Here is a 25,218-nt window from a genome sequence, read left to right as displayed (position 1 = left end):
GGATTGTTCAGTTCCCACTTACTGTTGTCCTATGAAAGACTCGGTAATCCGGAGTGTCTTCTGAGCTGCCGCTGTACAGATCTTCCTAATACATTGTCTGGGCCCAGTTCAATCTTCTGAATGCTACTTGAAGTATATCATGCAATATGGTCTCCCTAGGAGTAATTTTTAGGTAAGCATAGGAAGTGGGCCCAGATTCAGAGCACAAACTAACCTCCCAGGGATTTAGACCTTTGCTATGGAAGAGGCCTCAGTACGAAGCTTGTTTTCTGTGGCAAAGCAGCTGGCTGTCCCTCCAGAGCCTGTAGTAACATCCTGTAAGAAAGGAGTTTCCTGAGACTTGGCCTACTATTTCTAGTCAGTCATTTCTTGCCTTCATGAACCTCTTCAAGATAATATCGAAGGGGTAGAATTTAGAGATTCTATCATTGAAGAGTCTCAATATAGTAAAGAATTATTTTAGCAGAAATAAGGAGACATGTGTTCCCTCCTTTATCGACACATTTTGCCTTTGTGTATAAAATATGACCTCTGGGCTCAATCACTCCGTTGCTCTGCCTGGACCTCCTCCTGATGGCTTAGTGGCTCTAGTCATCCATCTACAGATAGATGTTCCTGGTCGGAATGGTGCCCAATATCCAGTGAGCAGCTTGGTAAAGGGAGGTACTTCATTAGGCTTCATCCTTCTTCATGCTATTCTTTCAAGTTGTTAAACAGAGATAATCTAAAGCTCTGCTCTAGTTCCTCAGGAAACCTGGGGCAGGCTCAATGTTCACTGGGGTACCTGAGTCATTGAGGTCTTCCCCATGGTTCCCACATCTATGACTTTGTCATCTCAGGTGACCCACTTTCTCTACTCTGAGTTTATTTTGTTATGATGAAGAGCTGAAGAGAAGTTCCAGCAATTCATCTCTAACAAAGAAAAATTTCCCCCTTGCTGTTGATCTTGGGTTAGCTCCAAATGTTTACCCTGGGATGACGACCAAGATATGTCAACCTTGTGGCCACAGCAAGGGTTTCTTCTCTGGGTAAATATGGTTGAAGGTAAATGGATGGTTTTATCCAACTAGGAAATCTTTGCTTCATAGTTCAATGAGGTAGAATATGGGAACCATGTTGTCTGTCAAGAATGGTCATAGGACAGGTCCCTCAATCAGTTTATTGCACCTTGGGGACTTTGCTTCCCAGGGAATCACTTTACTACCCTGTAGATACAAAGGGTCTGGCATGTGGCCTCTGATAATCAAATTATCTAGAAGTCAACTACATCCAATTATATGCCAACCTGAAGTGGAAGGAGCTGCTTCATGTCTTTGATTTCATAAATCCACAGCCATATTGAGCTGTTGGACACTATCGGTTCAGCCTGCTTCTGCTTTTATCCTTGTCTGCCTGGTGCTCTTTTTTCTTATGTCTTCGTATGAAAGTGGGTCCCAAGGCAAACTGGCTGGTAAAGTTTTTCTCTTTGTATTCCAGCATGACTTTAAAGTATTATGTTATGAATGACAGATCTCACCGAGTCCCCCAGTTTTGTAGAAAGGACTTCTTCTTCAGGATGATTGCTTTGATTCCAGCATCCCAGGGGTTTCAATATCTTGTAGTGAGACTGGGTCTAACATATGCTCCAGTCCCATTGACAGCTGTAGTTGAAGGACAGAAAATGCATTCTAAGACCATACTCTTCACCTGTAATCTGTTGCCAAGTCTCACCCTGCTATGTGTTTAGATTAGACCCTTTCTTGATTTCATAAGAAAGATGGGGCCAAACTACTTTGCTAGAACTATAGTCCAAAGAGGTGTGCATTTATGGAGAATACTCATCAACAATGTCATCCTTTTTCTTCTTAGATGATTTTACAGGGTCTCACATTTGCTTCATTACAGTATGCTAAATTTGTCTCAAAATATCTTCTTGCTGCATCCCAGGGCACTTGTGTTACTCAGGGGAAGTTCTCCACATTTTAACCCTATGTCCTCTGAACAAACCCTTTGGATGGTGACTGTACATTCAGTACTTTTCATGTCCCAGGAACTGGAATCTTGCCCAGGATTCCTGTGCCTGGCATTTCCATGAATTTTCATGCTAAGTTTTCTTCCCTTTGGTGCAGTGAAGAACTTAGCTCTACAGTCCAATGCTCAGTCTCAGTTTAAATGTATTGGTTGTCACAAAACTGGCACTCGGCCCGAAGCAAGAAGTCACAAGGCATGTGGCAGTGGAAGTTACCAAGAGAAGCTTCTCAGCCTCTGCAGGTTCTCTTTGTGCTTCTCTGCATATGTTGCTCCATGTGAAAGTGTAGTGGTGCCTACTTCATATATAGAGTGAGACATAGCATCAATTTGGCAACCAGCTTTTAAAAAATTATTAAAATCCTCTTAGCATTAGGCCACTTCTAAAGTATTCCTAATCAATGTGTGGTTCTTTTTTTCAAAAAATGCATCACTTGTAATCCTGATGTCTTTAAAGTAAATTTGAGTCCTAGACATGGGAGGAAGCTTCTGTGATTATGGAGTGGAATTTAAATGATCTGCCAGGTTGCCAGGTGTGACACTGTGGATAGGTACACACAGGCACTTGGGAGCCTGAGGCAAGAGGATTGTTTCCAGCCCAGAGAACCAGGTTAGGTTGCATAATACAGTGACACTGGGGCTAAAATAGCTTCTAAATACCTGGAAATCAACTAAGGATTGGTTAAAATTATAGATGTGCACTTTCAATATATAAAGTAGAATGGAGCTTCAGGAGCTACCCAATAGTTCATCCTGTTCTTGGAAACCCGGAGAGTTGGATGTGCCAACTCCACACAGCAGGATATTCAGGTGTCCTTACTCTCTGCTCCATACTGAATTGAGTCTATGTGTGCTACCGAAAGGGAGTTCACCATCACAGGCTCTGGGGGAGGGAAAGATGGGATAAGCTGCAACAGGCCTGTGTGCCATTAGGAGATCCCTATCTCTGTAGGCATTGCCCAGTCACTTCCAAATCATGGTCTTCCTCTAACACTTGAGATGGCACAGTGACCAGAAGCTGTGGCAGAGTCTTCTTGAGTATGCTGATCTGGCAAAGCTACAAGCTGCCCCTCCCAAGTCTCTCCATAGCACCTAAGAAAGGTCTTTCCTGAGACTGGTGATAGATGGGTCCTTGTGAATAATTTCCATATTGTTTTCACACTTCTGAGGAAAATGGGGTGAGAATTTTGAGGTGACAGTGGAGTCTGTTACTAAGAGCAAGAATAGCCTCCTTCAGCAGAATTAAAACATAAATGTGCAGTCATCAGTACTCTATGACTTTGTGGTATGACCTTTAGTTTTAAGCTATGCCCTTTGGGAACAATCAGTAGTGACCTGAGGTGGACTAGTATAGTGGCCAGATGAATGACTGTACAACTAGACTTAGCATCCGTGAATGACCCTGAATGAAAGCATGTCTGGTGAGTAGTCCTCCATTGAGAGGCTCTTCATCAGGCTTTACCTGTCTATATCTCTATTCCTTCAACAACTTTTAGGAATGGGATACAGTGTGCCTATGACCGCACAAACTTCTTGGCTATCTCAGTTCCAGTAGACTGGATCTACCAAAGATATACCACTACAGCATGCTTCTACAGTATGATGTGAATATCAGCACTGACAACCAAGGGCTCTGTCTGTGGATAGAGCATGAAACCAAGTCCTTGCTTTTATTTTATTTTATTTTAATTTTTTTTTCAAATTTTTATTATCAAACTGATGTACAGAGAGGTTAGAGTTTCATACGTTAGGCATTGGATACATTTCTTGTAGTGTTTGTTACCTTGTCCCTCATAACCGCCTCCCCCTCCCCCTTCCCTTTTCCCCCATGAGGTGTTCAGTTCACTTACACCAAAAAGTTATACAAGTATTGCTTTTGTGGTTGTTTGTCTTTTTTTTACCATGTGTCTCTCAATTTTGGTATTCCCTTTCAATTTCGTAGTTCCAATACCAGTATACACAGTTCCCAATATACTCAGATAAGATTACAGAGATAGTGTAGGTACAACCACAGGAAGGTGATACAAGAGCATCATCAATAACAGAAGCTACAGATACACATGGGACGTTGAAAGTAGTTACAACTGTGATATAACAATTGTCTACATAAAATGGAGTTCATTTCACTTAGCATCATTTTATGTGCTCATAAGGGTATAGCTATTGGGCCTTGTGATGCTCTGCTATGACTTGCCTAAACCAGTACTAATTATTGCCAGTAAGAGAGACCATAGAGTCCATGTTTCTTTGGGTCTGGCGCACTTCACTTAGTATAATTTTTTCCAAGTCCTTCCATTTCCTTACAAATGGGGCAATGTCATTCTTTCTGACAGAGGCATAAAATTCCATTGTGTATATATACCACATTTTCCTGATCCATTCATCTACTGAGGGGCATCTGGGTTGGTTCCAGATTCTCGCAATGACAAATTAAGCTGTGATGAACATTGTTGTGCTGGTGGCATTACTGTGATTTTGTTTGTGGTCTTTTGGATAGATACCCAAAAGTGTGTCTGCTGGGTCATAGGGGAGTTCTATATTTAGCCTCCTGAGGAATCTCCATACTGCTTGCCAGATGGCTGAACCAGTTTACATTCCCACCAACAATGAAGTATGGTTCCCTTTTGGCCACATCCCCTCCAACAATTGTTATTGTTAGTTTCCTTGATATATGACATTCTTACTGGGGTGAGATGGAAGCCCAATGTTGTTTTGATTTGCATTTCTTTTATGGCCAGTGATATAGAGCATTTTTTCATATGTCTCTTGGCCATTCTCATTTCCTCATCAAAGAAGTCTCTTTGTAAGTCTTTAGCCCACTTGATGAGGGGGCTATTGGTTCTTTGCGGTTTTATTTTAGAAGAAGGTAATTTTTTTAGTTCTGAATATATTTTAGATATAAGGCCTTTGTCCGTTGAATGGCCGGGAAAGATATTCTCCCAGTCTGTGGGCTTTCTGTTTATCTTGCTAGCTATGTCCTTTGCCGTGCAGAAGCTCTGCAGTTTGATGCAGTCCCAATTGTCAAACCTTTCTTTGATTTGTAGCCTTTCTGGGTCTTTTTAAAGGAAGTTCTGTCCTGCGCCAAGGAGCCCAAGTGTTTCTCCTACTCGTTCCTTTAGTGTTTTCAGGGTGTCTGTTTTGATTTCAAGGTCTTTAATCGATTTGGAATTGATTTTGGTGCAGGGTGATATATAAGGATCTAGTTTTAGTTTGTTGCATGTGATGAGCGAGTTTTGCCAGCACAATTTGTTAAAGAGGCTATCTTTCTTCCATACTATTGGTTTAGCTCCTTTATCAAAGATTAAGTAGGCATAGTTCTTTGGGTTCATTTCTGGGTCTTCAATTCTGTTCCATTGGTCTTCAGGCCTGTTCCCATGCCAATACCAAGCTGTTTTTATTACTATAGTTTTATAATACAGCTTGAAGTTGGGTATTGTAATCCCCCCAGCACTCTTCGTTCTGCTTAGGATTGTTTTTGCTATTCTAGGTCTTTTATTGTTCCATATGAATTTCTGGATTGCTTCCTCTATTTCTTTAAAAAATGGTGTTGGGATATTAATGGGGATTGCATTGAATTTGTAGATAGCCTTTGGCCATATTGCCATTTTGATTATATTAATCCTCCCAATCCAGGAGCAGCATGGGAGTTTTTTTTCCATTTCCTTAGTTCTGACTTAATTTCGTTTTTCAAGCTTTTAAGGTTCTCCTCAAAGAGGTCTTTCACTTCTTTGGTTAAGGTTAATCCTAGATATTTTGTTTTGGGGGGCTATTGCAAAAGGAGTTGCTTTCCTGATTTCAGCCTTGGTCTTCAGGTCGTCAGCATAGAGAAAGGCCGTTGATTTTTGAAGGTTTATTTTATATCCTGCAACTTTGCCAAAGTTTTGGATCAGCTCTAGTAGCTTGGGGGTAGAGTCTATGGAATTCTTTAGGTATAGGATCATGCCATCTGTGAAGAGAGAAAGTTTAACTACATCTTTTCCTATTTGGATCCCCTTTATATTTTCTACTTGCCTAATTGTTCTGGCTAGGAATTCTAGTACTATGTTGAAGAGCAAGGGAGAGACTGGACATCCCTGCCTTGTTGCTGATTTTAAAGCGAATGGTTTATTTTTTCCCAATTTAGACTTATGCTTGCTGTTGGTGTGTCATGAACTGCCTTGATTATATTCAGGAATGTTCCCTGGAATCCAAATTGTTCCAGGGCTTTTAGCATAAATGGGTGCTGGATTTTATCGAGCGCTTTTTCCGCATCCAGAGATAAAACCATGTGGTTCTCTACCTTGCTCCGGTTGATATGGTGGGTTATATTAATTGACTTGCGTATATTAAACCAACTTTGCATCCTTGGAATGAATCCAGTTTGATTGTGGTGTATGATTTTTTGGATGACCTGTTGAAGTCGATTGGCCAGAATTTTGTTGAGAATTTTTGCATCTATGTTCATCAGGGAAATCTGTCTGTAGTCCTCTTTCCATGATGAGTCCTTGCCTGGTTTTGGGATGAGGGTTATACTGGCTTCATAGAATGAGTCTGGTAGTGAACGTTCTCTTTCAATTTCCTTGAAGAGTTTGAGAAATATTGGTGTGAGTTCTATTTTGTAGGCCTTGTAGAATTCTGCAGTGAATCTGTCTAGACCTGGGCTTTTCTTCGATGGGAGAACATTTATTGCCATTTCTATTTCAATATTGGATATGGGTCTGTTTAGAAGGTTTTAATCTTTATGTTTAAGTTTGGGGATATGAATTTTTTCTAGGAAATCATTTCTTCCAAGTTCTCGAATTTGTTGGCATAAAGATTTGCAAAATAGTCCCTTATTATTTTCTGAATTTCGGTTATTTCTGTGGTGATGTTGCCTGTTTCATCTCTTAGCTTGTTTATTTGAATGTGCTGCCTTCGTTTCTTGGCCAGGTTTGCCGGGGTCGGTCTATCTTGTTGATTTTTTCAAAGAACCAACTCTTTGTTTTGTTGATTCTTTCGATGGTTTTTTTCATCTCTAATTGATTTAATTCTGAATTTATTTTAATTATTTGCTTCCGTCTATTGACTTGGGGTTTGGCTTGTTGTTCTCTCTCAAGGAAATTAATGTGCTTCCTTAAATTATTGAGTTGCTGCTTCTCCAGTTTGTTGATGTACGTGTCTCAGAGATATAAATATTCCTCTGAGTACTGCCTTTGCTGTGTCCCAAAGGAGCTGGTACTTTGTGTCCTCAACTTGGTTGAATTCCATAAACATTTGAATTTCCATTTTAATTTCTTCAATGACCCACTGATGGTTCAGCAGTGTGTTGTTTAATCTCCATGAATTGTAGAATTTTCTGTGGTGGCTGTTTGAGTTGAGCTCTAATTTTATTCCTTTGTGGTCTGAGAGAATGCAGGGAATGTTTTTGATACTTCTGAATTTGTACAGATTATCTTTGTGCCCTAAGATGTGATCTATTTTGGAGAATGTTCCATGTGCTGCGGAAAAGAATGTGTATTCTGTTGTTGCTGAGTGGAATATTCTGTAGATGTCGGTTACGTCTAGTTGGTCGATGCAATTATTAAGTTCTGTGGTTTCTTTGTTCAGTTTTTGCCGTGTTGATCTGTCCAGAGGTGATAATGGAGTGCGAAAATCTCCAACTATAAATGTGTTTGGGTCTATGAGTGTTTTTAGAGTCAGTAGTGTTTGTTTGATGAAGTTGGGTGCTCCTGCATTTGGTGTGTAGATATTTAGAATGGTTATATCTTCCTGTAGGAGAGATCCCTTTACTAGAATATAGTAACCTTCTTTGTCCCTTCTTACCTTTTTTAATTTGAAATCAATTTAGTCTGATAGTAGGATTGCAACTCCAGCCTGCTTATGGGGGCCATTTTCTTGGTAGATTTGATTCCAGCCTTTCACTTTTAGAAGATGTTTACTTATGCTGGATAGATGTGTCTCTTGGAGGCAGCAGAAAGATGGATCTTGATTTTTGATCCAACTTATGAGCCTATGTCGTTTGATTGGAGAATTAAGTCCATTAATGTTGAGAGTTAGGATTGAGACATGATCGTTTGTTCCTTTCATTATCACTATTTTGTTTAAAGCTGTGTCTTCCCATTTCTTGATCTGATGTTTATTATTTAGGGTATATTTCTCTGTCTGTATCAAGATCTTGATTATTTTCCCTGTATAGTACATCTTTGAAGATTTTCTGTAAAGCTGGTTTGGTGGAGATATATTGCTTCAGTTTTTCCTTACTGTGGAAGACTTTAATTTGACCTTCGGCTATGAATGAGAGTTTGGCTGGGTACAGAATTTTTGGTTGGTAGTTATTTTTACTTAGTGTTTGGTATACTTCATTCCAGACTCTCCTTGCTTTCATGGTCTCTGCTGAGAAGTCTGGGGTAATTCTGATTGCTTTTCCTTTATATGTGATTGTTTTCTTCTCCCTAACAGCTTTAAGGATTCTTTCCTTATATTCTACTGATTCTGTTTTGATGACAATGTGTCGGTGGGATGTCCTATTCTGGTCTGGTCTGTTTGGGGTTCTAAGTACTTCTTTTATCTGTATAGGCCTTTCCTTCTGGATATTTGGGAGTTCTCAACTAATATTTTGTTAAATAGGTTGCCTATCCCATTAACCGCTTTCTCCAAGTTTTCCTCAATACCTATTATCCTTAAATTGGGCTTTCTGATCGTGACTTGAATCTCCTATAGTGATCTGTTTTGTTGATTGGACTCTTATTTGTATTGATTTTTTATCTTTCTCCATAGCATCTAAGGAATAATCAGCTCCTGAAATTTGATCCTCTGCTTCAGTGTGTCGGGACTGTAGGCTTATCTACTTGATTTCGAATCTCTTTTCCTTCTGACTGGCCTTTCCTGTTGATTTCCATGTCATTTCTTAGGTCTTGTTTGGACTTCTTTACTTCATTAACTTCATTACTTTGGTTTTGAGTGTTGTCTCTCAAATCTTTAAGCTGGTTAGGTATCTTTTCTTTTGACTCTTGAAGTTCATTTATCTTTCTATTTGTGGATGCCATGAAATTCTCCATTAATTTTTGCTTTGCCTCCTCACGCTCTAGAATAATTGACTGAAGAGATTCAAACTTTTCATTTATCATGTTTATCAGTAGACTTTGTAGAGCATTTTGGGGGTTCTCTTCTATGTCTTTGATTGACTGCTCTGCTTCCTGCTTGTTTTGAGTGGGGAATAAGACTTCATTGTTTGCCATCTTTCTTGTGTTCCTTCTGCCCATTTGGATTGGGAATGCCAGTCTACCAGCACCTGTGAGCACCGTTTAAGACCCAAAGCATCCCTTACCAAGCACTGTTGTGTAAATCTTACAATTTCACAATTATATACAGATACCCTGTATACCTGTCTATAAAATTAGATTTGGTGTTCCTAAAGAATACAATTTCAATATAACAACCGATCCTGGGCCCTGTATTCAGTAGTTACTTATTTACTGTTACAACCCTATAAGCAATTCTTGTTTTTATATTAAGTTCTTTTAGGACTGGCTTTCTGTATGAACCCCTTTGATTCACTCAGATTAAGCTGGGATACCCTCTATCCAATAACCAGGAGTCAATGGAACCTGGAGGTCCAGGCAGTAAGTCAGGAGGGTAAGTTGGAGGTAGTAAAGAGAATAGAGTAAAATGTATTGGCGAGGGGGGGGGGTGGTGATTTTGTTTTAGTTTCAGTGACGTGGAAATGTGGAGAAGAGTAGAATCAGTAGAAAGAACAAGGTGAAAATGATAGACAATGGAGAGTTAGCAGAAAAGAGTGGAGGTGTTATTTATAGGAAAGTAATTTTTAAAGAAAGAGAACGCATAGAGAGAAATAAAGTAAAAATACTGGAAGACAGATGCACAAAACAGAGAAAATTTATTTTAAAAAAATTTTTAAAAAGGAAAAAAAGAGAAAATGAACAACCCAAACAAACAGAAAAGAAACAAACTTGATAAAACAAACAGGTAAAAATGGAAAACAAAACAAAACAAAACAAAATCCGGCGACGTTTCAGAAGTGAATTTTTTTTTAAAGTTTAAAAAATGTTTGAAAAGAAGAAAAAAAAAATACATTCCTCCTTGTTTGGGTGGTCTTTCCCCAGTCTCTGGTTTCCTTGTGATGGTCTGCAGTCTATTTTCCTGATTGGCTGGGTTTGACTTGGTTTCAGTTTGCAGAGGGTGGTTCTGTTCTGACCCTTCTCCCCTGTTGGTGAAGTCCTGGGTCTCTGTGGTTTGCACAGCTTGCAGGCAGGCCTTGGGTGTCCTCTGTAGATGGGGACTTGAGCAGTCTCGGGAACTGTGGCTCCTCTGTCTGTGTGGAGTCACTGCTTTTAACGCCTGGCTTTGAATAGGCTGTGGACTCAGCAGGGCGGGGAGCCTCTGGCCTGTTTTACCTGGCTGAGAGTTGCTTGCCTGGGGGAGGCTCCTCCCTCCTGGGCAGGGCAGCCTCCTTGGTGGAGATGACTATGGAATGCAGCTCCGGTTCAGGCTGGGAATTGGGCTTCCTCTGTGTCGGGACTGTTTAACTTTCTCAGGAACTGTTTGTTCCCTCGTCTGGTGTTTCCGTGCTGCTGGGAGCTGCTCGCCACTTTTGCTTTAAATTTAGAAATTCCAGTGGGCAGGGCGAGGCACCTCTGGCTAGGCCAAGGCCCAGGACATGCCTCCCACCTGGGCAGGGGGCGTTCTCCTGGGCAGAGCTGGATCTCACTGGTCGGTCCCTCTTGCCCTTTTCAAAGATGGCTACTTTGACCTCAATTTCCCCAGGCTCACTTTAGTTCCAATCTGGTCTGACCCTATGCCAGTGGCAAGATGGCGCTTTGCTCTGGCAGTGGGGGAAGGTCTGCCTTCCAGAAGCTGCTCTGTGGGCGCAAGTGAGAATATCTTTCGTGGAGTACTCACGCTTTCTCTGCGTTTTCAGGTCGTCCGTGCTCAGCCGCCATCTGGAGTATTTCTCCCTGGTCTACGCTGTGTGTTTTAGCTGCGCGGAGTGCGGGTTGCTGTGCAGGGCGCTGTGCCGGCACCGGCACTGGCGTGGCAGTGGGATGCCACCTGGAGCTCAAATCTGTGTTTTCAGATGAGCAAAGTCTATTTTTTCTTCCTGGCCAGAATCCCTGTACTGTTAGAACTTACTCTGGCTGTCTTTCTAGGAGTAAAAGTTTCTATGGGGGTGAGAAAACTGTGATTTCGGAGGGAGCTCAGCTAGTGCTCTGCAGCTCCTCAGCTGTCTTCCTAGAAGTCTGCAAGTCCTTGCTTTTATATGTGAGAAGGAATGTTTGACTCATTGGTGTTTGCAGTCCTGACCCCATTTGGAAGATCTGCTTATAGTGGTACTGAAAACTGAAGAGCCTCAAAGAAACATGGCTTTCTTTTATTCCCAGAGACACTACAGAAGAACGTGACACACTTCTGTCATCTAAGAACTAGGGTGTGCTTTGCATAGCTTGAGGGACCTCACTAAGATAAAGGGCACTGCTGAAAGTCTGAACTGACATTTTTCCCACACCGACTCTGGCATTTTCTGAATTTCTTAGTTGATGTGCTTCTATTTTTAATCCTGTTGATGGTTCATACTCCATTGGAGTTGGGAGGTATTCTTTTTAATGATTTTAAATAGGCTTTCCATGAGTCATGCAGATGACTGCATCCATCTGAATTACTCAAACAATAGGTGCAACTCTACTGAACAGGAGGCTGGACAAATTACACAACATTGCTTCTTGAAATACTGTGGGATGTTTCTGAACAGCCACTTTCGAAGTTGTTTTGATTAACTTGTTTCCCCTACTTCTATCACTGTTGAAAAGTTCCTCTCTTCAAAGCACAGCTTCTCCTTTGCAGGTGAGAAAAGTGGAGGCAACAGAGTGGCAGACGGACCCATCTCCATTTGGTAACACAAGGGCACCAGGCAGATGTAGGTCTCTAGCAATTCTTACACCTAGAAGTTTCTCTGAGATGTTTCCAGAACCAGCCTCTCTGCCTAGGTGAAGTTCAGATAGGTCCTCAAAAGTTCACTGATGAATTCCTTTTGTTCTTAGAGGCACAAGAAGTCCTGGCATCCAGTACTTCCTCCCATAGGGGTGATTGATATTTTCCACATAGATCTCGTAGCACCTTCAGGTCATAGGCAGCAGGGGCTATCCCAGACACTGGGGCCTTCTAAGCAAAGGTCAGCTCAGTATTCAACGTTGTCCCTTAGCCTTTCCCCAGTTGCTTCAAATCTGTCTCATGTAATTTTGTACAATCAGTGTTAAGGGAGAATAATTCCTCTTTATTTCTCTTTAGTACACATGAGGCCTGCTTTCCTTACTATTGGATACCCACTGAAGATTCCTAGAAATAAAATGGAAAGAAACATCAATGCATAGACTCCTGCTTACTACTTCTGGCAGAATTCATCCTCTTCTTTCAAAGGAAACTTCTGGATTTCCATTCCAGAGTAGTGGTGCAGGGTTGTTCCTCTAGCTTCATGGGGAGATGTTTAATATAACTGGTTTTATTGTGGTATCTGCAACTGAATGTAGCTTCTTTACATTCAAACCAGGGAGTACTCTTGGCCATGCTCAGGGTGTGTGGGGTGTCCATGCCATTACTGGAAATCCCACTGACCTTGTCCTCAGCTTTCCAGGTAGGAGGTCCATTATGAGGATGCAGTGTGGGCCTGCCTGCTGGCTCCCAAGTTTCAGTAGAAGCTCAGGAAAACACAGCTTTGAATTTTCTGTGACATGCTTGGAGTTAGGGCCAAGTTTTTTAAGTCTGGTAATTGAGTTGTTTCCTTTAATGGGACCATTTATTCCCCAGTTCATCCCTTTATATTGAGGTAGTATGACACAATCAGGTGAAGTCTGCATTGCCCATGTCCCATTGAGCTAAGGGGAATGCCCACAGGTCTGCTTTGCCTGTGCCCCAAGCCAGACTTGTGCTTTTCTGTGTAGCTGAGATGGAATGATTCCAAGTTTAACTCACTAGAGATAATCAGTTTTTCTTGGAGAAGGCAGAGTCTTTGGAAATCATTGAACAGGCAATGAGTGCTTTTGTTTTTAACAAATCCTGTAGCAGCCTGTGAAAATTGTTGGTGTGGTATCCACAGATATCTATAGCAAGTATTGTGGAGCTCAGCTTTCATTTTCTGAGTGGTGTGGGTCTTCCTTTGTCTGGGGGTGGAAATAAAGTCATCTCTCCTGAAGTACAGGGGGTACTTGAATGGTAAGTGGAAGATGACCCAGAAGATCCATGTCTGCATCCAGGAAAAATACCAGAAGAGGGAAGAGCCTAGGTCTGGGTTGCAGAGGCTTGCTCAGGCTGGGGATGCAAGGAAGTCCTGTTATTTCAGAAAATAGTTTTATTCGTGGTATTCTGCCTCTCCAGGAGTCAGTGATACTGTAAGTATGGATAAAGCAGCCAATTATTATTTCTGTATTCAGAATGGACAAGTATCTTGAAAGTATTATCTGTTCCTGGTGGAGAATACTTGAGCCTTATCATTTGAGTCAGATGCAGACTAATCTGTAAGCTTTTCCGTAAGGGTGAAAACTCTATGTTGGTTTGCACGATTCTTTGGCTATGAAAATCAGAAATGTTCCGATGCCATGTTCTGCTGTCCTGTGAAGCTCTCCTGCTGAGATTCTGCAATAGGCAACTCAATCTCCAGGTGTTCATGACAGCCAGAGAATGCCCTGGTGGAGAAGGGTAACAATACAACCCAGTGATGGTGTAGGGTCCTGAGCCACCCTCTGTATGGTAATGGAGGGATTTCGGGGAAGGTTGAGAGTTTGGCTCTGGAGAGGAATCAAGAGGCCTTATATGTTGGCCTGGGTTGACCTCACATTGTGGGTCTCCTACTTCTATCCCCTGAGTAGTTGGGAATTTAGGCCCACTGAAAGTTCCCCCAAAGTCTAATACACAAGGCTAAAGCATCACAGAGGAAATGTTGCTCCTTCTGTTAATGTGGCAGATGCCAGAGAAGAAGGGAGCATAAGACACACTGAGCCACATCTGTAAAAAGGCCTCTGAAATGACTCTCTCCTCTCTCTCTCTCTCTCTCTCTCTCTCTCTCTCTCTCTCTCTCTCTTTCTCTCTGACTACATACTGAGCACAGCATACTAGGCATAGTTGCTGCTCATAGCAGGAGGACTCGGCATTTTCTCTGCTCTGGTAGTTGCTTAGGGAAGTTGATGGCAAAGGGCAGCATCTTAGACACTTACCAAGGTGATGTGAAGGACACAACAAAGAGCTTAGCTTCTCCCTTTCTCTTCCATGTTTTCAGTTGTCCCCAGATGTTATAAAGTCTGGAGACTGCATTATTCATTCTATGAAAATTTTCTGGCCAGGATATATTTTGGGAGATGTTTCATCTAGAGATATTTGACCTTTGTCTTGGATGAAGGGCTGTTCGCCATGGCCCCTTGGTATCGTTGTATACACAGTTGTTTGACTTTTTGTGGCACTCAGAGCATGTGGTTCTAAGTCCCTCAAGTAGATATTTCAGATTGAATTCAGGTAGGTTGCTTTCAGTTGTCTTGAAATTTCCATTTGCGATGCCTTGGTACCCCAGAGAGGGGATTAACCCAGACTGACATCTCAGGACTCATTATGGTCAGGAACGATGTTGGCTTTGTGCAGGCCAGGCACCTGTCTGGAGACTAGAGAAATTTGAGTGTTCCATTGGCAAGTCACCTGGTTGGCTCCATTGCTTGATGTGAGAAGGTTGGGAGAAGTGTTATTTTTGGGAAGTGGAAAGCTGATTTTTGTAGCATTCAAGTCTTCTTTACATGGACTAGATGTTGAAGAATATTTTCATGTCTAAAATGAACAAAGCCACAGATAAGTTGTTCAGGCTATGTATTGATAAATATGTATTCTCTGGGTTTAGGGAGGTTCCATTCTCCAGGGTTATCTTTAATCTTCCATGATGCAGAGAGATGTTGGGCAGCTCTAAACATACGGCCTTCGATATCTTTATAAGTTCTTAGCTTAGCAGCCATTACAGGGTTTGAAACTCATCCTGAGGAGTAAGTCACAGTGCTGTGTCTAGAGTAGGTACAGAAAAGCAGTGGGGTCCATTCAGCCTGGAAATTTTCCTTGTGAGAGATAACATCATTAGATCTATATAGACATGTCCCCAAACACTAATGTGCCCACTGTTTCTCTCATTTTTTCTTTTCTTCTTCTTTTTTTTTTTTTTTTTTTTTGGCCAGTCCGGGGCCATGAACTCAGGGCCTGAGCACTGTCCCTGACTTCATTTTTTTCTCAAGGCTAGCACTCTGCCACTTGAGCCACAGCGCCACTTCTGGCCATTTTCTGTATATGTGGTGCTGAGGAATCGAACCCAGGGCCTCATGTATGTGAGGCAAGCACTCTTGCCACTAGGCCATATTCCCAGCCCCTTCTCTCAATTTTTCTAGACAGTTCTGCTACCAGTCCTCATTGTGAGTTACAATGACGGCAAAGTAGTACAGCTCCACTCAGCACCATCTGCTGAGTCAGTGTAACATTTTCAGGTGCCAGAACAATAAAGCAAGAAAAAGAAAAAAGTGTTCCAAATAGGGAAAGAAAAAAGTGAAATAATTTCTAGTTACAGACAATCTCATCCTATACTTAAAAGAGCCCTAAAGATTCTATATTAATCCTTGTAGATCTGGTAAATACTTTTGGAAGACAGTAGAATACAAGTTCAACATACAAAAACCAGTAGCCTTCTGTGTACCAACAATGAATAGGCTGAGAAAGAAATCAGAAGAATAATTCCATTCACAATAGCCTAAAAATTACCCAGGAATAAACATAACTACAAAGATGAAAAGTCTCTACAATGAAAACCTTGAAGAAGAAAATTGACCAAGATATCAGATACATTCATGGACTTGCAGAACTAATACCATGAAAGTAATTATACCAATGTAATCTACCCACCCACCCATGTCCCCATTTGGTATAAGCACAGGGTGGCAAAGTTGTTCAAACACTTCAGCTTCTGCATCTCTCAACATCTTTTTAAAAAAGTTTTATAAAACGGTTTTAAACGTTTTTTAAAAAGTTTTAGAAATATCAAACAAATCCTCACATTGCCCATTTTACCATCAGGATTCCAATGTCCATCAGCAAGGAAAAGACAAAGATAGGCCTCCAATTGCCTGTCCTAAAGAATGGGCATATGCCCATCTGACTCCTTAGGGCTTCATGAACTGCCTTTGTGCCAGCTTACTCTCCAGAATGCATGAACTCCCCAAGGAGGCCTATCTTACCATGTATGAACCAGCTCTTTGGCTCCTTGGCTCCATGGCTCCTTGGCTCCGTGGTTAGGATTAGGATTAGGTCGAGGGTTAGGGTTAGGGTTAGTGTTAGGTCTAGGATTAGGGTTTGGGCTACGGTTAGGGCTAGGGTTGGGTTAGGGCTAGGGTTAAGGCTAGGACTAGGGTTACAGTTACGGTTAGGGCTAGGGAAGTGTTAGGGTTCAGGTTAGGGTTATAGTTAGGACTGGGGCTTGCGTTAGTCCTAGTGTTTGGGTTAGAGTTATGGTTAGGGTTTAAGCTTGGGTTAGGGTTAAGTTTGGGATTAAGGCTATGGTTTGTCTTAGCACTAGGGTTAAAGTTAGGGTTAGCATAGGCCTGGGGTTAGACCTAGAGTTAGTGGTAGGTTTACGGTTAGAGCTACTCTTAGTGCTAGTCACCTTTTTCATGAGATCCTTTCCCCTTCCCCCATGTCCTGTACAGTGCCTCCCTGGGCAGACTTGCGTGATCATCTGCCTTCAGCTCAGATACCCAAGAAAGCCCTGGGTTCAGGCCCAGAGTTCAAGTCCCAGGAGGCCCCCCCCCTCCTCCCGCACCACCACTCTGTTCCATGTGTGTGTGTGTGTGTGTGTGTGTGTGTGTGTGTGTGTGTGTTATCATATTTAGTCACACTGCTCTCAACTCTGAACTACTTTTACCTCCAGTAAGTTTTTTCAAAATCAGTGGTTGTTTTTATTTTAAAAATGTTGGCTACCTCATGAGGGTGTGGTCAGAATTACATTATGCTGCAGAGTACATATCAGATTTGGGAAGTGGACAAAAGCACACATAACAATGAAGACACAATAGCTATTGCTCTTCTAAATGTCAGATCTACAAACTGTAAATCACCAAATAAATGTGGGGAATTATTATCCTTACCTTTATTGCCGCAAATTTCACTGCTGTTTCACCAAAAATCAGGCAGCATCTTAGCCTAACAGGGGATGCGTTCTTCCAAATCTATTTTTTACACATAAGCCAACAGCTGTGTATTAATGGCTTTCTCAGTCACCATTGTATTATAACAGAAAAGATTATCTCTTTGTTAGGCATGTAGATTGTGTCATGAAGCAAAAAGGCACATTTCAACTGTGCTCAGCTATCTTCTACCACTTGTCACATTTGTTAAGTCAAGAAATCAGTGGAAGTTCCTAACAATTTAGGTGTTTGATCTCTTTAATTTCTTTTTGCTTTTTTTTCTATTCAGACTGCAGTTACTATTTGACAGCTCTGAAGTTGGATATTTAATGTGGGGCATTGCCACTGCTGGAAACTTGGATTCATAACCTTTGCTATTAGGATTTTAAGTGACTGGTTCTAAAGCATCTCACCTCTGGTTTGAATAATGCACAATATACTCATTGTCATGACTCACTTTGCATAAATCAATCTCATTAATATCTAAACTCATCATCTTCTTTTCCAAAGTCTTGACTCAAGTTAATTCTTTGAAGAAGAAAAGCATCAAGACCAGCTCTACTCCATTGTTCAATGAAAACCTATATGATTTAATAGAAAAATTTACGTCGGCAGCCTCTTTGTTGCTCTAGAAACATGAGTATAGATATGTGCCTACATATAATTGCAGAATATGGGAGCAAAGGAGATAAAGAAAGAAGCTATGTGTCTCTAAGCTGTGACAATGAGCCACATTCGATTCCCTTAAAGGATATTCTACAGGGAGTTCTGCTTTAAAAGAAAGAAAAGTAGAAGCACTGTCCTTATTAAAATTGGCAGCAAAGACATTGTATTCATTGATCATGAAGGTATGGTGTCAGCCTGCTATGAGAGATGCAGAATTACCACTGAGGACAAATCAATCCTTCTCTCTGGGTGACAGGGACTGGTTTGTAGGACACAAACCTTTATGCCAACAAATTCTAGAACCTGGAAGAAATGGATGATTTCCTAGAAAAAAATTGATATCCCCAAACTCAACCATGAAGATTTAAAACTCCTGAACAGACTCATAACCAGCATTGAAATAGAGATGGCAATAAGTGATCGCCCATCCAAGAAAAGCCCAGGTCCAGACGGATTCACAGCAGATTTCTACAAGGCCTTCAAAACAGAACTCACACCAATATTTCTCAAACTCTTCAATGAAATTGAAAGAGAAAGTTCACTACCAGACACATTCTATGAAGTCAATATAACCTTCATCCCCAAACCAGGCAATGAGTCATCATGGAAGGAGAACTATAGACTGATTTCCCTGATGAACATAGATGCAAAAATTCTCAACAAAATTCTGGCCAATCGACTTCAACAGGTCATCAAAAAAATCATACACCACGATCAAACTGGATTCATCCTAGGGATGCAAAGTTGGTTCAATATATGCAAGTCAGTTCATATAATCCACCACATCAACCAGAGCAAGGTAAAGAACCACATGGTTATTTCTCTGGATGCAGAAAACGCATTCGATAAAATCCAGCACCCATTTATGCTAAAATCCCCTGAAAAATCTGGGATTCCAGGGAACACTCCTGAATATAATAAAGGCAGTTTATGACAAACCAACAGCAAGCATAATTCTAAATGGTGAAAAACTAAAGCCATTCCTTTTAAAATCAGGAGCAAGACAGGTATGTCTGCTCTCTCCTCTTCTCTTCAACATAGTATTAGAATTCCTAGCCAGAGCAATTAGGCAAGAAGAAAATAGAAAGGGGATTAAAATAGGAAAAGATGAAGTTAAACTTTCTCTCTTTCCAGATGACATGATCCTATACCTAAAGAACCCCATTGACTCTTCTCTCCAGCTACTAGAGCTGATCTAAAACTTTGGCAAATGTGCAGAATATAAAATAAACCCTCAAAAAATCAATGGCATTTCTATATGCTAATATCAGGAAATCAACTCCTTTTGCAATAACCTCAACAAACATAAAATAACTAGGAATAACTTCAACCAAAGAAGTGAAAGACCTCTATGATGAGAACTTTAAAAACTTGAAAAATGAAATTAAGGCAGAACTAAGGAAATGGAAAAACCTCCCATGCTCCTGGATTGGAAGGATTAATATAATCCAGATGGCAATATTGCCATAGGCTATCTACAAATTCAATGCAATACCCATTAATATCCCAACACCATTTTTTAATGAAATAGACAAAGCAATCCAGAAATTCATATGGAACAATAAAAGACTCAGAATAGCAAAAACAATCAAAAGCAGAAAGAACAGTGCTGGAGGAATTACAATATCAAACTTCAAGCTGTATTATAAAGCTATAAAAACAGCTTGGTATTGGCACCGGAACAGTCCTGAAGTCCAATGGAACAGAATTGAAGACCCAGAAATAAATCCACAAACTATGCCTACTTAATCTTTGACAAAGGAGCTAAAAAATAGTCTGGAAGAAAGATAGCCTCTTTAACAAATGGTGGTGGCAAAACTGGTTCAACACATGCAACAAACTAAAACTAGATCCTTATATATAACCCTGCAGCAAAATCAATTCCAAATGGATCAAAGACCTCGAAATTAAAACAGATACCCTGAAAACTCTAAAGGAAAGGGTATGAGAAACACTTGGACTCAATGGCACATGATGGAACTTCCTTAAAAAAGACCCAGAAATGCGACAAATCAAAAAAAGGAAGGACAAGTAGGACTGCTTCAAACTGAAGAGCTTCTGCAAGGCAAAGGACATAGCTCGCAAGAGAAACAGAAAGCCCACAGATTGGGAGAAGATCTTTACCGGCCAAACATTGGACAAAGGCCTCATATCTAAAATATATGCAGTACTAAAAAAATTGCATTCCTCCAAAACAAATCCGCAAAGAACCAATAGCCCTCTCAACAAGTGGGCTAAAGACTTAAAAAGAGACTTCTCTGATGAGGAAATGAGAATGGCCAAGAGACATATCAAAAAGTGCTCTACATCACTGGCCATAAAAGAAATGCAAATGAAAACAACATTGAGATTCCATCTCACCCCAGTAAGAATGTCCTATATCAAGAAAACTAACAATAACAAATGCTGGAGCAGATGTGGCCAAAAGGAAACCAGAATTAATTGTTGGTGGGAATGTAAACTGCTTGAGCCATTCTGGCAAGTGGTATGGAGATTCCTCAGAAGGGTAAACATACTGCTACCCTATGATCCAGCAGCCCCACTTTTGGGCATCTATCCAAAAGACCACAAACAAGAACACACTAAAGTCATCAGTACAACCATGTTCATCGCAGCACAATTTGTCATAGCTAGAATTTGTAACCAACCCAGATACCCCTCAGTAGATGAATGGATCAGGAAAATGTGGTACGTATACACAATGGAATTTTATGCCTCTATCAGAAAGAATGATATTGCCCCATTCATAAGGAAATGGAAGGACTTGAAAAAAATTATACTAAGTGAATTGAGCCAGACTCAAAGAAACATGGACTCTATGGTCTCCCTCATAGGGATTTATTAGCACTGGTTTAGGCTAGTCACAGCAGAGGATCACAAGAGCCCAATAGCTATACCCCTATGAACACACAAGTTGATGCTAAGTGAAATAAACTCCATGTTATGGAAACGAGTTTTATATCACTGTTGTAACAACTTTCAGCATGTGATGTTAAACCGTGGCTTCAATCATTAATGATCCTCTTGTATCCTCTTCCTATGGTTGTACCTGTACTATCTCTGTATCTTATCTGAGTACACTGGAAACCGTGTATACTGGTATTAGAACTAGGAAATAGAAAGGGAATACCAAAATCGAGAGACACAGGGTAAAAGAAGACAAACGACTACAAAAGCAATACTTGGATAAGATTACAGGTATTGTTTCTGACAAAAGTAATGAATACCCAGGTCTAAATGACTCAAATTATTATTATAATTTTGACAAGACATGGTTCAATCATGGATGCTCACTTATCTATAATAAACTGTATACAAATATAAAAAAAACAAAAGCATTACTTGCAAAACTGCTTGGTATGAATGAACTGAACAACTCATGGGGGGGAGGGAAGGGGAGAGGCTGCAAGTGGGGAATGAGGGAGGAGGTAACAAACAGTACAAGAAATGTATCCAATGCCTGACGTATGAAAGTGTAGCCTCTTTGTACCTCAGTTTGACAATAAAAATTTAACAACAACAACAACAAACAGTAATCAAAAACTAACAAGCCTGATTGGGTAAAAGTGCTGAGAATGGATTTTGCCTAGATTTTAAGTTACAGTTTATCAAAAAGAGTTAGATTATAATCATTGTGCCTGTTTCCCTTAGATAATTTTGTGAGAAAAAATTTTGTAGCCTGCTCTTCACTTACTTGCCAAACAGGATAGGATCCCAGAGACATTGGACCATGAATGTTTCCAATTTTCTAAAGCACCATTCAAACAAGGAATTTCATTTAGCAAAGCATCTACAGATAAGGATAAAGAAGAGGGCTGGACACTGAATTCAGAGAATCTTGAGAAATTGGGGCCAGCTAAGCAAAGTGATCCTGGCTGTCATTTTTAATTGTGAAGGATCACATGGGAGAAAAGCATCTTTTTGTGGATCTAGGTAAATACCATTGAGTGCTGTCTTTTAGACTGGCATGTGTGTGTGTGTGTGTGTGTGTGTGTGTGTGTGTGTGTGTGTGTGTGTGTGTACTGGGGCTTTCACTCAGGGCCCTACTATCTCACTAGAATAATTCTTGCACTAGACTAAGCTTGCACTCTACCACTCAAGTCACACCTCTACTTCCAACTTTTTGCTGGTTAACTGGAGTCAAAAATCTTTCCGATTTATCTTCCCAAGCTGGTTTTGAACCTCAGCCATAACCTCATATGGAGTCAGGGTTACAGGTGTATCCAATAGCATCCAGCCAGTGGAGGCCAGTCAGTGCCTTAGTCAATACACTCAGGTACTAGGAATGGACTGGGTTTCCATTCAGAGACTATAAGGCTAGAATGGAAGTCCCAGGATCGCTTGAGCTACAAAAATAAATGCTTGTGCCTGGCTGTGCCCTAAATGGCCAGAGTATTTTTCTGTCAACATTGTTGTGACAGGGACAATTGGACTGGCACCCTTTAATTAATTACATCAATTTCAAACACTATAAAAATGGTACTCTTGTGGCAGCTTAAGGGTGTGCATTCTGTCAATTGAAGTTATGTGATAGTGGTCAGCTCGTTAGTGGTAGAGGGTCATTGTGTCAGCTTTCTTATTGATGACTTCTTTCCAGTTACCTGTGCTGTATTCTGACCTCCGAACAATCAAGAGCCACAGTTAAGAAGTATCACTGGATAAGAGCAGCATGCTGGTTTGGGTCTGAACAATGTCTGATTTAGGAGTAGGAGAGTATCTTTCCACATGGTAACTTTGCCTGATTAGCAGAATATTGGCTGCAGGTCAGATGAGCCCACAGTGAGCTAGGGAAAATATGTAACAGGAAGTTGATTCATGAACAGCAGTATTAGGCAATAAATGTATTCCACTCTAGTATGAAAACCTCAAACAGATCACTATTTCATGACAGTTCTGGCCTTCAAAGTGAGATTCCTGTACACCAAGGAAATTTACCTTATTGACATCAAAGAACTCTTTCAACATGGTACCCAGGTTTATCAACTTCCCAAAAGAGGATGGGAGAGAATCTATCTATCTATCTATCTATCTATCTATCTATCTATCTATCTATCTATCTATCTATCTCTCTCTCTCTATCTCTCTCTCTATCTATCTGTCTGTCTGTCTGTCTGTCTATCTATCTATCTATCTATCTATCTATCTATCTATCTATCTATCTGTGATACTAAGGGTACACTTCTCCTGTGTGTGCCTGAGCTTCTGTCAACCTACTGTGTGCTACTCCTTTTTACTGGGGTCATTGGTATGCAAACCAGTTCAGCTTTTCTGTGGAGATGGCGTTTCTCATGCTTTTCTGCCTGAGCTGGCCTAGCACCAAGATCCTCCCAATTTCAGCCCCCGCCTCTGTGCATACCACTGATCCCAGCTATGGCTAGAGAAAGAGTCTAATAGTTCTTTCTGGTTGGCTTCTAACCTTGACCCTCTGTTCTCAGTCTCCCATTGGTGTGAGCCAGTGGCTCCAGAGTAGTAATCATTTCTTCAAAGTCTTCTTTACATAGCTCAGAGATTCGGTTGTACATGTAAAAAAAATTAAGGAAAAAAATTGTTTTTGTCTGAGACTCAAACTTGGTATCTGATGCTTGCCTTTGCTCATTGGCTGGTGCTCTGTGACCTAAGCCATGCCTCCAACCCCTTAAAGAACAATTATTGAAGTACAATAGTGTACAAAAAGATGTAATTTGTGAATGAATTACTACAGAATTGTCACTGTTACTATTCTACTGCAGACAAGTCTCCTCCGTGCCCTTCCCAGGCAGCGACCTCCTCCTCAGAGTACAACAACTCTGTTTCTTTACCCTCACAGAGAAAAAACAGCCCTCACAGCCAGGAGCCACTTGGTTCTGTCAGCTAAGCCTAAGTCTTGTCAGAGCTGATCTGGCTTCCAACCTCAGCCTTGTTTGGCTTTCCTATTTGTTTTCAATTGGAGTTTCCCTAAAATCATCTAATTTGCTATTTCTAGATATGGCATTCTTCCATGTTATCTCCATTTATTTTAATTGTTTCTCTTGGAAATTATATTTTTAAAAAAGCAGCCACAGTAAGCAAGTATTCATTTGTTAGTGTAGGAGAGTACACAAGAAACAGAAACTTTCAACTGTGTAAATCATCAAAAATAGGCAAGTGTGTGGTTTTGAGGTTGCTGAAAACAACAGATTTCTAAGATCAGGGCTAGATTGTCTACTTCCTTGTGGGGTGCCACCACAGTATTTCATTTTGTCACAGCTATCTTGGGTATCAACTCAGCTGTATAAACTTGCCGTTATTGGGGGAATTTCTTAGGGATCTGATGCATCCTGAAAGCTAATATCCAAGAGAGGTGGGCATTGTGTAGTTCATTTCTGTCATTTCATCTTAAATAATTAGGGTCTACTCATTAATTATCTTGAGATATTAGTTTTGAAAGATTTAGTTGGATTTTTTCCTAAGCCTGAAATTCAATTTAATTGCCTCTCATGAAGGCAATGTGGAGGTGGGCTTTATAAATGGCTCTGAGAAACTACAGGAAGGGATACCAAGGCCACAGATAAATTCTTGCTGATTATTTCAGTGTCAGGACACATGCTGCCATTCATGGGGTTTTTCTTCTCTACTCGCACTCCCTGTAGAGTTGGTGTTTCCCTTCTCCTGAGCAGGCTTTTATCAATAAGAAATAGCTGATATCATGCCTGGATACTAGTGCCCAGACCTCCATGTAAGATTATCAGGAAGCTATTTGTTCATGTAAATGACGTCTTAAGGACCAAGGAGTGGGGATTTCAACTCACTGACAAACTGGAAAGTTTTCACACACCCTTGAGAGCTGGAGGACATTTCTGAGAGGATTTTCTTAGTAGGGAGGCATGTTAAAAGTGTTGCTTGCACAGAACTACAAGTGAGCCAACGTCTGGGATTGTAGAGATTGTGGGTGAAGCTGCTTCTTTATGCTACCTTAATGTTTGCTGTGATAACTAGAGAGTGGAAGGAGGAGGTGAAAATCCTGCAAAATGGAGTAGATTGAAGGAGAGCTTGTCTCTGAAAACCTAATTTCTTTGTGATGTACGTTTCCTGGGGGTTAATTTACTGTTGTTGGACTCCTGTTCTGATTCCTCTGACGTGACCAGCATTTGCTGGGGCACCAGGATCAGAAGTTTAGAGAACATACTGTCAGGAAAATGGGGAGGAACAGCTTGGACTCAAGCTCAATGGACAAGGACTGTTCATTGAGGCACATTAAGGGGTAGCAAACTTCCCATGGCAATGGGGGCTTTTGCAAGTAGTTGGTGTTGAATATGGGCTTTTAGGGGTCTGAGAAAGGAGGTGGAGGTTATTCAAATGGCTATGATGTCTCCAAAGGCCTAGAGTCTTAAACCTTTGTAGATTCATCAATTTAAAGCTTTTG

The sequence above is a fragment of the Perognathus longimembris genome, chromosome 24 (assembly GCF_023159225.1).
Source record: "Perognathus longimembris pacificus isolate PPM17 chromosome 24, ASM2315922v1, whole genome shotgun sequence".
Classification (NCBI taxonomy): domain Eukaryota; kingdom Metazoa; phylum Chordata; class Mammalia; order Rodentia; family Heteromyidae; genus Perognathus; species Perognathus longimembris.
The sequence above is the reverse complement of the archived record's forward strand: the minus strand, read 5'-3'. Positions refer to the sequence as shown.